The sequence below is a fragment of the Molothrus aeneus genome (assembly GCF_037042795.1).
Source record: "Molothrus aeneus isolate 106 chromosome Z unlocalized genomic scaffold, BPBGC_Maene_1.0 scaffold_33, whole genome shotgun sequence".
Taxonomy (NCBI): domain Eukaryota; kingdom Metazoa; phylum Chordata; class Aves; order Passeriformes; family Icteridae; genus Molothrus; species Molothrus aeneus.
The window spans coordinates 4,358,756-4,373,100 of NW_027098761.1; the positions used below are offsets into that span (position 1 = coordinate 4,358,756).

The following is a 14,345-nucleotide window of genomic DNA, read 5'->3' on the forward strand; positions in this document are numbered from 1 at the left end:
TAGAAAGTGGTATGTTCATTAAGCCGGCAGGCGGCACAGGGGAGGGTCATTCCCGAAATGCATGACCACTGGCCAGGCTCGGCTCGGCTCGGCACAGCACAGCAGGTTCCGGCAGGACAGGGAAGGGCAAGGCAGGCAGGGAAGGGCAGGGCAGGGCACTGGGAACAGTGACAGGCTCTGTCCCCACGCTGCATCCCGTGCCTGGCTAACCATTGGGGACAGAGAGGATGAACATTTCTCTGGCTTGGCTGCGGAAAGGATGAAAAGGGGGGGGTTAGAAAACATTCATTTGGACTCCTTTTCAGCAGACTAGCTGGTTCTATCTCACCATGTCTGCCTGTCTTTGGAAGAATTAGTACATTTCTCGTGATTTGGAGTCAGCTACAGCAGCAGGAAGGGGCAGCAATTTTGTCAGCATTGATATGAAAGCCAAAGTGCTGCCCCATGGATGGATGTTGCTTTCTTCAAGGGATTTCTGGCCTAGAGTTGTAGCCAACTCACACTGGTGTCTTCCCAAACAGCATTGCCTTTTTCTTTCCTCAGGAATCACCTCTCCTTTTTTTTTCTCCCCATCTGGGGAGAGCTCCAATGCAAATGCCTCCTGCAGCCAACTCTTGTCACTGCAGACTGACAAAGGAGATCTTGCAGTGGAGAGAGACTCCCTAGAGCTGCTGTGGAGGGAAGCTGCTGAAGGGGGAAGCTTTGTCCCTTGGTCTTGATGTCTTGTTGGGGAGCTGCTTGTGCTCTGGGGGACGGACACCAGCGATGTTTATCCAAGCCTTGCAGGTTCATTGCTGAGCTTCCTGACACACCACAGAGACTTTGGGGTTGTTGTATTGGCAAACAAATTTCAGTCTGGGCACCTTTTGAAATGCTTCAATTATTCTTAGTTTTGTTTTTCTGCAGAAATATTGTCATCATCTTTTGCTTCCAGAGAATCTTTTTCTACTTTTTGGGCAATTCTTTTTGCTCCCCTCCCAGATCTGGCCAATTCCCAGGGCTCCTTCCCAAAGTGAGATGTAGTCCATGGCCTCCATTCTCCAGCTGGAAGAGAAGGAAGCACAGAGTTTGCTGTTGTGGGAGGGAAGCTTCTCTTTCCTGCCTGCTTTCCCTTTGGGACAGATTGGTGTGTGCTCATGTGATAAAGGCAGCTTTAAACTCTGAAGCAGTTGTGTTTCAAACTGCTCCCTTCTCAAGCTCTTCTGTGGGTATCCTTGGACAAAAGGCCTCTTGGTGGGAGCTCTCTGTGGCAGGTTAAGGAAAGAGGTTGATATTTCAGGGTTGTCACTGCTGAAAGCAGCTGGTTTCCAGAGGTGTCCAGAACTGGGAGTGGCTCCTTTTCTCACCTGCCTGCAGAAAAGGAAGTTGCAAAATGGGAATTTCATTTGCGGAGATGGCCACCAAGGGTGTTTGCCAAGAGATGGGCTGGCAGAGAGGCAGGTCTCATGCTAAACTGGCTGTGTTTGTTTTGATGGTGGGGAGGCTCAGAGATGCAGACACAGACACCAGCTAAAGGAACAGCATCATTTGCTGTAATGCAAAAGTGCAAAAAAGAGTCAGGAAAGGATGAGCTAAGCAATGCACCTCAGCATTATTACAAAAGGCTGCCTCTGGTGATTAGGTAAGATACGTCACCAGATACCCCAATGCTTTCCCCTTCATCCAGAGCTGCACATCAGCTGGGGGAAGCTGTCCCAGCCAAGCCCTGCAGAGCCACGGCTGGGAACCAGGAAATCCTGCGGTGCCTCCACCTTTGCCGGCCACGAGGCTTCCGAGTGCGCTGTGAGAGTAGCCCGGCTCTGATAGTGCTGGACGAGCAATGTGCCAGAGCTTCTGCTGGGGGGACAGCTGGTTTCATTCTCCTCTTGGTTTTCTCCCCGAGCCTGCCCAGGGCTCAAGGAGGAAGCAAGGCCAGGTGTGGCCTTGTCCATGTTCCTCATGCAGAAAGGTGAAGACGTGTTTCACCATTGAATGCATGCAACAATCCTTGTGATAGTAATACTTGGTTAAGGAGCAGATACATAGAACATTGGGTTGGAAAGGTCATCTAGAGGGCAGCTTTTGCTCAGGTCCTGTTGTTGAGGCTTCAGTCAGGGTCTGTTGTTCAGGCCTTAGTCCTTCGGTATTTTGTGGTGCAAATCACACCCCTGCAGAGCTGGAAACAAACAAGTCTGTCTTTAGAACATTTGAGACAGGGAAAAGGATTATCCCTGCAAGGCCAGGCTAGGGCCAAGAGCAGAAGGCCAGCAGCCTGCTTGTGCCCACAGGCAGCCCTCCAGAGCAAGAAGCCACCCCTGCCCAGGGGCTGAGGTGCCCGGAGCTGCCTCCCCGCTGTGCAGCTCTGCAGAGCCCGCAGAGCGCAGGGTCCTGGGCAGCCAGGGCAGCCCAGCTGCCTTGGAGCACAAGGAGTGCCCCAGAGAGAAGCTGCTGCCCTTTGCTTTGGAACTGTTCCTCAGAGTCTTGTCAATAATCCGCGGTTTCTGATGTGTTTTCCTTTCCTCTCCCAAATTTAACACAGCTTTTTGAGAACATTGACTGATGTAGCTTCTGCTGCTGGTGGTGATGCTTTTGTCTGCAGTTGAGTGTAGGTGATTTGACCAAGGACGGAGTCCACTGTGAACACCCCAGTTTTTGCCAAGTCAAGGAAACCATTCCAGGGAATCATTCACAATTGGGTTGCTGGTGCTGAGCAGTAGGTTTTTTCCCTAGTTTTTGGATAGCTATGACTTAAGAAACCCAAGAGATTTTCCTCCAGGAGGATACCAGCAGTAGCATGATGCCAATTTTTCCCACTACTTTTGCGTGTCTTTGGTGCTTTTAAGAGTTCCTCAGTGCTCAGCTCTGTTTTGCAGTGCTCAGCTCTGTTTTGTTCATTGCCATGTGAGTGTTCATGACAAGCTGGACACCCCACTTGAGGCTCTGTCGAGTTCAATTGATCCCAATTCTGTGCAAACAGCAGCCCTGAGATGCTGAGAAGAGCAAGCACAGTGGGTGGGTGTGCATGCACACACCTGGGGGCTGACTCCTGTGTGGGCAGGTGGTTTTGGACTGCTGTACATCTTCACTCTCCCAAGTTGGAGGAATTTAGCAAATCTATATGAAATGAAAAGATATAAATCAATATGAAATGAAAAGATATCAAAATGAATGAAATAATACATATTGACTTATCATAGATGTAATTTAACATCCATGTACTATTGCTGCCAGGGGTCTGTGTACAAATCAGGAACGGGACGGGAGTGCTGAGGAACGCGCCTCGAGCTGTTTGTTTTCCAGCATCAGTCTCATTCCATGGTTATGACAATGGGAAGATGCCAGCAGCTCTTATCCCCAGCAGCAGACAAAGAACTTAATGTTATAACTTACTTTAAAAGTTTTTTGACCAATCACATAAAGCAAAAGCATATTAACAATATTTCTATCCAACCACTACAAGCACACATCCCTTTTGTTAAAACAATGCTTGCTTATTTCTGTGGCGGTTCCAGTTGTTCGTTTCTCTGGGTCTGGATTGAAGGCACTTGAGACTGTAGTTCATGTTCGCACTCAAGTGTTTATTATTTCTTAATCAGTAAAACAGTCTCACTACTGTGAGTTCAGCAGCTTTTCTTTAGAAGGCAAAAATGGCTAACAATCTCTTGTTATAAGGTCTTTTAAGACTAAACTATCCAATTAAGAACTGACACCTAGATTATTTTCCCTTTCAACCCAAGAACTGATCCCAAAGAGCCTGCAATGCAGACTTTTCTGCCCAATTACGAAATGCCACTCAAACCCATAAAGAAGAAGGAAGAAGAAGCATGAAGAAGAAACCCAGGATGATGCCCTGTGCCCTCCATCTTGCTTCCATCCACAACATACTAAAAATCCCAAATCTAAATTTCTCCCCAAGTGATACACCTAGACTGCTCTCTAGAATCTATTCCACACTTTTGTGGATTCCAGTCTATCTTGAAGTCTAGGAAACTTTCTCCATGAATGAGGGTCAAAGTCAGTGCTCCCCTGGGGGTCAGGGCACCCCAGAGCAGACAGAGAAATAGTTCTGGTGCCCTGGGTTTCCACATCTTTGAATACAATACCTGCTTGTAAGCCTTAAAACACAATGCACAGAGCTCCATTATTAAGCTTAGAACTTCCTCATATCTTGCTAGAGATACTTTTCTGAAACTTAGGGAATTATTCTAGCCAAGCATTAATACACCAACCATTGTTTTATTTGTCCTTTCTTTTCTACTTCTTATATAATTTTTCTGCTGCCAAATCTGATGGCTACTGCTTTGTGGGAATCCACAAAATTAGAGGGTTTTGGGAAAGCTGCAAAAGGCAGGCCTCAGATACAGTAGAACTGTGATTAGAGTTAAGCAGCAGCCATGAGATAGGTCAGCAGAAAAATTGTTTAAACTGTAGAAAAGCAAGGACAAATAGAACAATGGTCTCTGTATTACCGCTTGTCTAGACTAACTCTCTAAACTACAGAAAAGTTTATCTAGCAAGATATTAGGAAGGTTGAAGCTTAATAATGGAGCTCTGTACATTGTGTTTTAAGGCTTACAAGTAGGTATTGTATTTGAAATAAGCAAGCATTGTTTTAACCAAAAGTACGTGTGCTTATGGTGATTGGCTAGAACTACCGTCAATATGCTTTTGCTTTGTGTGATTGGTCAAGAAACTTAAAAAGTAAGTTGTACCATTAAGTTCTTGGTCTGCTGCCTGGGATGTGAGCTGCTGGCATCTTCCCATTGTCATAACCATGGAATGAGACTGATCCTGAAAAATAGAACAGCTCAAGGCATGTTCCAAAGCAGTCCCCTTCTGTTTGGGATTTGTAAATAGCGCCCTGCCACTCTAATCAAAGTTTTGCTGTCTCTGAGGCCTGCCTTTTGCAGCTTTCCCAAAACCCTGTTTTGAGGATTCCCACAGAGAGGTACTCTGTTTTCTGACTGTTTCTGTTGCCTTGTTTTGTTTTTGTCACCCTGAGTGTCCTGAAAGGAAGAAACCCCAGGGACAGAAAGCACCATTTCTAGAGCACTGGCAGGGCAAAAATCCCAGCAAGATGAAGCAACCAGAATAAATGGATGAGTGGGTTTCTGGGCCAGGTTTGCCTGTGATGGCAAGGTCCTGCATATGAAGATGGAGGTGCAGATTGTCCCGGCGCTCCTTATTCTGCATCTTTCTAGGAACTAGAGGAATCCCGATGGAGCCTGTGAAGCACTTGAGCTTGGAAAGTCATGCTTCACTGTTCTTTATTGTTTTGGGTTTTATTTGTGAGCAGCATACATTTGTAACATCAGCCAAGCCTGCTTCATTCCTGGTGCCACTCATCATTTCAGTGAAGAGGAGGAAGGAGACGTTAACACTGTGATAATGACATCAGGACCATTTACTCCATAACTAGCTTAGAATAGGACTGTAGGGTAGGATTATAGAGGAGGATTGTAAATCAATGAAGTTTCAGAAACTTCAACTCATCTGCAAGATTCCATTCTTTCTCACCTTGTGAATAAGCTCAGCATTTCTTTCTGAGTTACCAGTTGTCTCTTAAAGGTGCAAAGTGACATTTATGGCTTCTTTGGTGTGCCTTGAAAGTGGGGAAGGATCTTCTTCATTCATCATCTCCAGACCACACTGCCTTTGGAATATTGGCTGCTTTTGGCACATCTGTGATATGTCTAGTTGAGGCAGAAAGGGCAATGGCATTTGCAGGAAAAAGCAAAGGAAGAATTAGGCAGCCCAAACATCCTGTGTGGATTCAGGCATTGAGCTGTGACTTAAGAGCATTTGAGTTCCTGCCACTTAGATTTGTGTCCCTAAGTGCAATCTCCTTGGCAGAAGGAGAGCCTTGCTCAAGTGAGAAAAGAAAGATCAGAGAGGGTGCTCGGCAAAGTCTCCTGTGGTGCAGAGCTGTGAGCGCCTGTGAGCTGAGAGCGGGCCCGGCCTTGGCCGGGCTGGAGCCCCAGCAGAGCCCCAGCAGAGGCGGGAGCAGGCTGAGCCCCGGCAAAGGCAGGCTGGAAGGAGGCCCTTGGAGCTGCGAGAGGCAGCAGCCGGGCCCTGGGTGCCTGTTCCTGGGAGTGGGCGAATCCTGCACTCTCAGAGCCCAGGTGGCAGCTGGCTGCTGCCGAGGAGAAGCGCAGCCGTGCTGGGCACAGCCTGGCCTGGAGGCATTGGCTGTCTGGAGTGTGCCCAGGAGCAGAGAAAGGCCAAGGGCAGCCGAGGGCCGCTGGGCTGGCTGAGGATTCCTCCTCTTCTGCCGGCTGCCCTGCAACTCCTGGCCAAGGTCAGCAGTGTGTGCAGCACTCTGGGCACCGGGGCAGGGAGCCGGGCTGCTCGGCAGGCTGGAGCACGGGGCAGCCTCCTTCAGGCCCGGCACTTCTGCCAGGGGAAGCGAGGTCAGCGTGAGGCAGGGACAGCTTGGCAGGGCACGTCTGCAGGAGCCAGCGCCTCACGCAGCTCTGGGAGGAAGCGCCTGCAATCCTGCAGTTCTGCACTGGGCCAGAGCAAAGGTGTGAGATGCAGAGTGTTTGGCAGAAATATTCAGGCCCACCAGGCCAGCCTGCTTTGTGTTCTCTGGCACACAGCAAGCGCTGTGCAATGCAGCTCTGAGCTGCTGGGAGAGAGGGAATCAGGGATGTGCCTGAGGGTTTTGCTTGAGTAGTGAACTGATGAGGAAGGGAGCAGAAGGGTTGCAGTAGGCAATTTGTGTTTTCTTCATTAATTTCTGAAGGAAGGATGCAATGTGTCTTCACTCATCAAAAGCACTTGCAGGACTTCTTGGCAAAATGCTTGTGTATGAATCCCAGAGTAGGAAGGAGAGGCGCTGGGAAAATGCTAAGGCGTAACAAATGAGGCTTAATCTTGTGGATTCCTTGAGCTTTAGCAGGCAGTACTGAACCCTGTATTCCCCCATTGCAGTGCTTAATGTGTGCAAGTGGCTATCTTAACCTTGAGAATAAAGAGAATGGTCCTTCTAAGAAGGTAGCTGGAATTCAATTCCCTGCATTCAGGGGAAGAAAGTGTTTTTAGGATGCTCTTGACTAGTGAAGGAGAATTTGAGGAATGGAGTATTTCTAAAGCAACTGTGTCCAAGACCCTGCTATATTTGATCCATTTTTGACCAGGTTGACAAGGCAATGAAGAAAAATATCTTGTTTAATGAATGGGAACTTGACCCTTTGTCCTGGTTTAGGGCAAATTTGTGAGACACCCTCCACATGAGCTCCTCTAGAAAGCACATTCAATCGGTCCCTCTCACAACCAGTTTGGGAGAAAATACCTCCTTGGAGAAAAGTGGAAAAACCTGTTTATTAAGCAATAAAACCTAAACAATATTAAACAATGAAACCTCTTGCCGCTCCAAAAGAGAGACAAACTCACAAAGTCTCCTCCGTAGGCTGTGGCTCAGCTCACTCAGTCTCTTATCAGTCCTGTGGTGCTGGAAATGCTGCTACCCAGGCCCAGCCCGGTGGGTCACAGGTGTGAGCTGCCAGTGCTCTTCTGTTATTCAGTCTGGAGAAGGTCTAAACAGGTCCAAAGAAAAGAGGAAAAACCTCCCTACAGTCTAGGGAACTTCTTTGTCTCAGCTAGCTAAAACTAACTAAAAGCAAAGGAGAGCTCTGTCTTGCCTTCTGTCTATCCGCAGACATCACAGTCCAGGAGCAGGAATGTGGAGGAGTGAGTGCAGTTTCTGCAAAGAAACTCCGTGCTTCTTCTCTCCCTCCCTTCACTCTTGGAACTTGTCTTAAAGCTGCAAAACTTATTATTCATCAAAACCAGAGCAGATGACTGGAGATACAAGCATGATATAGCCAAGCCAGGACACCCTTGAAAGAGAAACAATGTATTGGTCAATTGGTGGGCAGTCAAGCTTTGAAAGGGGAACAGTGCGCAATGGAGCCCTTGCTGGCAGGGAGTTGGTACCCTGAGCCATCATGGCCTCATCTCACACGCTGACCATGTGTGGGCTGATGCTGTAACTGGGAAAATTCCACTCCTGAGCAGGAGATATAGGGCCTGGTTCTGGGGTGGAGGGGTGAGAAGGATGAGATGCACAGCGCTTTGATCCAGGGGATGTCCTGGAAGTGCACTGCCTACCTGCCCCTGGCACCGAGCACCATGCTCCACATCCTTCTCCTGCTCAGCAGATTTTTGGGAATCCAGGGGTTGGTATGTATTATTTGCTTTGCCGGCCTGGTTGTGTCTTAGGTTCTTTTGTGCATGGGTCTCCTCCTGAACCTGTGACAGTGACCACCAGGGACCTACAGGACACTCCTACTCTGATGTCAATAAATTCTGAGAAGTGATTGATATGTGTCAGATAAATTGGGGTAATGTTTAGCCTGTGAGTTTCCACAACTTATTGAATATGTCTTAATTCCATGGATACAAAGTAGTAGGTGTGATTACTGGGTGTGTATATGTCAGAGAAGTGATTCCCTATGCACTGAGTACTAAAATACAGTAATGCCTCCTTTCTAACCCTGAGCTGGCAGCAGGGATTGGGCCCTGCTTGGTAACTTTCATTTTGGCAACTTCTGTCAGCAGGTAAGAAAGATCAAAATGAAACATTTTCCAGCTGTTTTCCTCTGGTTGACCTTTTTGGGAGCCAAGGCTGGCCTGGGTATATGCAGAGCAGTGCAGCCCCAGAAACCCCTTGGTTTCCCCACAAGTTGTCATACCTTGTTCCCAGGTGCACCCAGCTGTGGCAGGAGAAGGAGCCCGCAGTGCACTGGGCACTGTGCTCTGCCCAGCCGGGGCTCTCCGGCACAGAGCAGCAGCAGCAGCAGCAGCACTGTTCAACCCGCTCCTGCCTTGGCTTCCCCTGGGACACAGAAGCCTCTGGAAATCAGCACCGCCAGTCGCGTTCCCAGCCTGGAGCAGCTCCTGCGGGCAGGCAGATGCTGCCAGTTGGACTGCTTCCAAAGGGGAATAAAGGCAGAGATGTACATGCACCGGAGCCCTGGGCATGTCCAATAAATGTGCAGATAGGTGGGGAGATTTTTTAGGAATGATTTCAGCTGTTATGCTAACAGTGGCTTCTCTCCTGGTTCTGTGCAATGCTGTGGGCCATTTTCCTGGTCTGGTTTCCTTTGCTTGGGTCCCATCTGAGTGCTTATTTGGGGTCCAGAGTGTAGGTGCTTTGTGCACTCTTGGAGTTACTCTTGGATCCCTTGAACAACAGGCTTTGGCCCATGAGGGGAATTTGTGCTGCTTTGTGACAGAGGAGAACTTTGCAGGCTATTTTGTGTTTGCTGTAGGGGAGGTTGGTTATTGCTTGGCATAATTCACAGACAAACGTAGAACGTTTCCTTTGTGATGTCAGGGCATGGTTTCCACGTCGTCGTGGTGACATCAGAAGGTTGCCTTGGTGCAAGGAAGGCCTGAGTGTCAGAGCAGCCGTAGGTCTTGCTGAGAGCAGGCGCATCCTCCTGGTTAAGGCATTTGTCAGGGGGTAGCTGTGCACTGACGAGAGCCTTTTTTTTTCTACTGTGTGAGCACTGCCTGCACACTTGTAGAGCAGCGCCACAGGGATGGAGGAACTCAGGGCTGCAATTTTCGCTGCTTACACGGTTTATTATTCCGGCTATTATCTGACTCAGCTGGCAAGTAAGTAGAGGTTTTCCCTGGTGTAACTTAACCTGGCTTTTGTATGTCTTCCTGCTCTTTCTTAGTGACTGAGTTTCTGATTTTGAAACAGAAAGAACATTAGAATGCCACTGGTTTGGTAAACATCCTTTCAAGTAGTTCAGCTAAAAAGTGGGTGTCAGTAGCCACAGGGGCAGCATTTGCAAGGGAACCTGCAGGGCTTCCGTTCCCTCCATGGGAGAGTCTGTGGCAGCAGAGTCTGTCATTTCCTCAGTTTACTGGGATAGCAAGACACCTTTGAAAATGTAGACCGGGAGACCTTCTTGGAAAAAAACTCTGCAGTTGTTCCCAGAATTCAGGGAAAGCTTCTTTCTTTCTAAATTTTCTCCTGAAAGGATTTGACTGCCTAACTTGATCTTTTACTGAGTGCTAAAACAGCGATTCACTTTGCAAGGAAGTGCAATCTCCAAAGCAGTAAATGTCTGCTCCAGAACCCTGGAGCTGCTGCTGTGCTGTTTCACAATAGAACTGCCAAAGCTCAGGGGGATTTTGGGGAAGCTTTTCTGGGCAACTGTTTCCAGCAAGAGAATTAATGAGAATTAATGCATGCAACTGATTTTTAAAAAAATGTACTGGAGAGAGAGGATAAAAATGCTGCTTGATGTGTTTGGTAGAACAGGAGCACTGAGTGTTAAAAAACAATTTGCATTTTCTTGATCATGTTTTTATTCATTTACTGGCAAAACAGGCCAAAGAGTAGGCGCAAGCAAGAATATTGTCCTGATCTCTTGCTGGCTGTGTGAATGAAATGTGTCTTTTGGAGGGATTTTGTGAAATGGGAAATCATCTCTGTTTGGGTTGACTTGTTCTGTGGGATTCAGTAGCCCAAGCAGTTTTCTCACAGCATCTTGTTCGTTTTCCCTTCCCCACTACAGGTCACCTCGGGCGTGTATTCAGCGGTGCTGATCATGAGGTGAGTGAGAAAGAAACATTTCATGTTCCGGGTGATGAAGAATCGAAGAGCAAGTGGTGAGCTTGGCCAGTAGCAGTAGAGTGTAGAAGACCAGCTACGAAGGCCAGAAAAAAATCCATTTGATGACTGCATCATCAAAAAAAAGAGCATCACTGCCTGATTCCTCCTTTTCCACTTCAAAACTTTCAAGAACTAGAAGCATTGTTTTACAAAAAGAATATTTCTACCTGATAATTGGCAGGGTGGAATATATAAATAAGAGCAATATACAATGCATTTCAATTGGCATCCCATTGCTGTCAAAGTACCTGATTTCTCCTAAAAAGATGTGTTGGTAAATTTGAAAAGAAATGAGGTTCTAAATGATCGGTGACGGCCTGTCCCTCATGCTTCTCTCTTGCCACAGCTGACAGAACCAACAGCCGTCTCTCCCCTGGCTCCCGCTGCTCCTGGAGAAGAAGCCAAAGAGGAGCAAATTGAGATGGATGAGCGCCAGCCTCCATCAGTGCTCACACCAGAGCCTGGATATCCTGAGCCCGTAAGTGCAAGCTGTGGGTGGGGCTGTCTTTAGTGCAAGGCAGAGGTGCAAGTTTCAGAGCAGCCAGCGCTTCCTGTTGCTGGCTGAGGATGCTGAGTGCTGGAGTCCTGCCAGGAGCTTGGGATATCCTGCAGGCAGCGTCAGTAGACCTTGGCCTTTGACCTGTGGTGTTGAGGCCCCAAAGGGCTGGTGCCTCTGGGAGAGCATCTGGCTGCTTGGCTCAGGGGAGCTCTATCCCTGGCCTTCTGCAGCACTGTGGCCGGGGGCACACGTAGTAGTGCTTGAAGTCATGGGGCTTTGTTTGTTTGTTTTCTTCTTTTGGAATGGTGTGTTTGGCTTTTGAGTCTTCTCTTCAGAATTCTTGAGTAATTCTTCAGTTCTAGAAAGTCTTTTGGGCCAGGTGACTTTTGGCTTTTGATAAGCTTCAAGGAGATGGTTGTGTTGTCTATGAAGCTGTGGGGGGCCATTCTTTTCCCGTGAGGCCAAAGGATGAAAGTGAGTAGTTATGAAGCCTCGTGGTGAGGCAGGAAATCAGAAGGGGCAAATTTCTGTTGATGCATTTAGTGATGAAGCCTGCTGCTTTGGCAAATGCCTTGGAGTCAGAGTGGGGGTGAAGCTGCCAGTCCTTGACAGCTGTCTTGTGTTTCTCAGAACATGAAGGCCATCTAGAAATGGTGGATGTCTTCCAGAAAGTAAAATGGGCACCTCTGTGCCTGGGAAGCTGCGTGGGTGAAAAGACACTTGGGGTGTGGTAGAAGATCAGCTGAAGGAGAGCCATCCTGGGACCAGGTGTCCAAGAAGGCCCAGGGCATGGTGGCCTGTGTCAGCAGCAGTGGGGCAGCAGGAGCAGGGCAGTGAGTGTGGCCCTGTGTTGGGCAGCGCTGGGGCCACTGCTGCAGTGCTGGGTGCACTTGTGGGCCCCTGGGAAGCAGAAAGTCATGGAGGGGCTGCAGCGTGTGCACAGAAGGACAGGGGAGCTGGGCAAGGGGGTGCAGCACAAGGCCAATGAGGAGGTGCTGAGGGAACTTTAGCCTGGACAACGGGAGGCTCTTGAGGGACCTTCAGGCAGACTTCCATCAATCCCTGCGTGACAGTGCTCAGCACATGGGCCAGTTCTCTACTAAAGATGCCCTAACTACATCCAAGTGCTTTAGCCACTGGAGTGGGAGGCACTTCCATATTGTGCCTGGTTGGCTTGTTGGTTTGCTATGAGGGAATTACTCTCTTCATTTTCTCTTTTTCCAGCAAGCAATGATGCCTCTGCACAGGGTTTCCTCCCCTTTTGCAACAGTAGATGAGATTGCGATCTAGTTTGAGTTTTCCGCGTGTCATGGTTTGACACTGGCACAATGCCAGTGCCTCCATGAAGATACCTTCTCCCTGGTTTCTGCTGTGAGATGTGACCAGGAATAAGCAAAGCAGGCTCCTACTTAGGGAAAAAGAACCAGAACTTTATTAACTACTCTACAACTACAGATAAAAAGGAACACACACACACACCGGGAAAATGAAAACTTCACAAGTGCATTTCCTCCTCCCCCCACCAAATTTCCAACACAATACATTTGGTTCCTCAAATCACCAACTCTCGGTCCAGCACCACCTTTTAGACAATCAATCCTCAGTTCATCAAGAGGAGAGGAGTCCTTCTTGTGCCATGGGCTTCCCCTGGAAACACAGCTGAAGCCTCGTGTGTTTCTGTGTCACTCGTGGCACCGCCCGGAGTACATCTGCTGTCGTGACCTCTTCCTTTTCATGTCCAGTGCTCTCACCACTGAACACGGACCAGAACTGCTTCTAGGGTTGTCTTTTAAGGATGCTCTGTCCCGATCCAAAAAAAGGCACAGTCTCTCCTTTGGGACACCTGTCCCCACAATCTCTCCTTTGGGACACCTGTCCCCCCCATATTTTTTCACCCCCTGGGGCCGAGGGGCATCAACACTGAACCCTCTTGGTTCTGAGGCCATTGCCTCCCCCTAGAATGCAGTCTCTGTATCACAAGGAACATGGTTCTGTCCATGGCTATACAAAAAGAGTCCAGCAAAAGCCACTCCATCATCTCTTCCCACTAGGATTCTTCTCTATTCTTCTACTATCTCTCACTCGCCCAGACCTCTCTCACACTGGCCCATTTCTTTCCTCATCTTCCACTCTATCTTCTAGGAGAGGTCAATGTTCTGTAAAGTTCTCATTCTCCAAAAAGGGGTTAAAAGCTCCTACAAGCGGCCGGCTGAACCCCCCCCCTCTTCTCCGTCCCAGCCGTGCTGCCGGCGCAGGCCCATGTTTATCAAGCTTCAAGGTTACAGTCCCAGGCAGCGGCTCTTTCTCTCTCTCTCTGTGTCTCTCAGGGGGGGTTGCCCGATGGCTCCCGGTGTCTCTCTCACTCTTTCTTCCACCCTTCCACCCCGGGGCTCAGGCCTACCTCTCTCGGCCTCATGGCTTTCCCCTCCCCCTGCCCAGCCAGCAGCTGGGCCAGGGGAGAGACCCGAACTCTTTCCCGCCGGAAACCCAAAAGAACCCTCCCAGGGGAGAGCTCTGCTTTTAACCCCGTGTTCTCAGAGGCGTGTCCATGTCCCAATGGCCAGGTTAAATGCCAATATTAAAGTCTGAATATCCATTGGCCAAAAACAGAGCATCCCAAAAAACACATTTCCAGTCAAACCACCACACCGCGTCTGCAGCTGTAGTAGCAAAGGAGTTGGTGTCTCTTTCCTACTTTTCCAATTCAGAGCTTTCAATACTTAAAATTCTGTTTTACAGAGACAACGTTGCTTTATGATAGCAGCCAGGGAGGCATATCAACCTTATCTCCATCTAGTGTTCTTTTTAAGTGGCATATTTTAATTTGGTCAGTGGGACTTAGAATCCCTATATGGCTATGAACTGTTATGAATTCTCCTTAGAAGATGCAGTGGAAGATCTGAAAAGAAATGAGGTTCTGAATGATCGGTGACAGCCTGTCCCTCATGCTTCTCTCTTGCCACAGCTGACAGAACCAACAGCCGTCTCTCCCCTGGCTCCCGCTGCTCCTGGAGAAGAAGCCAAAGAGGAGCAAATTGAGATGGATGAGCGCCAGCCTCAGTCAGTGCTCACACCAGAGCCTGGATATCCTGAGCCCGTAAGTGCAAGCTGTGGGTGGGGCTGTCTTTAGTGCAAGGCAGAGGTGCAAGTTTCAGAGCAGCCAGCACTTCCTGTTGCTGGCTGAGGATGCTGAGTGCTGGAGTCCTGCCAGGAGCTCGGGATTTCCTGCAG

At 48.7% G+C, this 14,345-nt stretch overlaps 1 pseudogene; it reads left to right on the forward strand.

The window, feature by feature from the left end:
• The window catches only part of LOC136569496 (serine/threonine-protein kinase PAK 3-like), a 64,606-nt pseudogene that overhangs the window by 18,320 nt on the left and 31,941 nt on the right, over positions 1 to 14,345 (forward strand).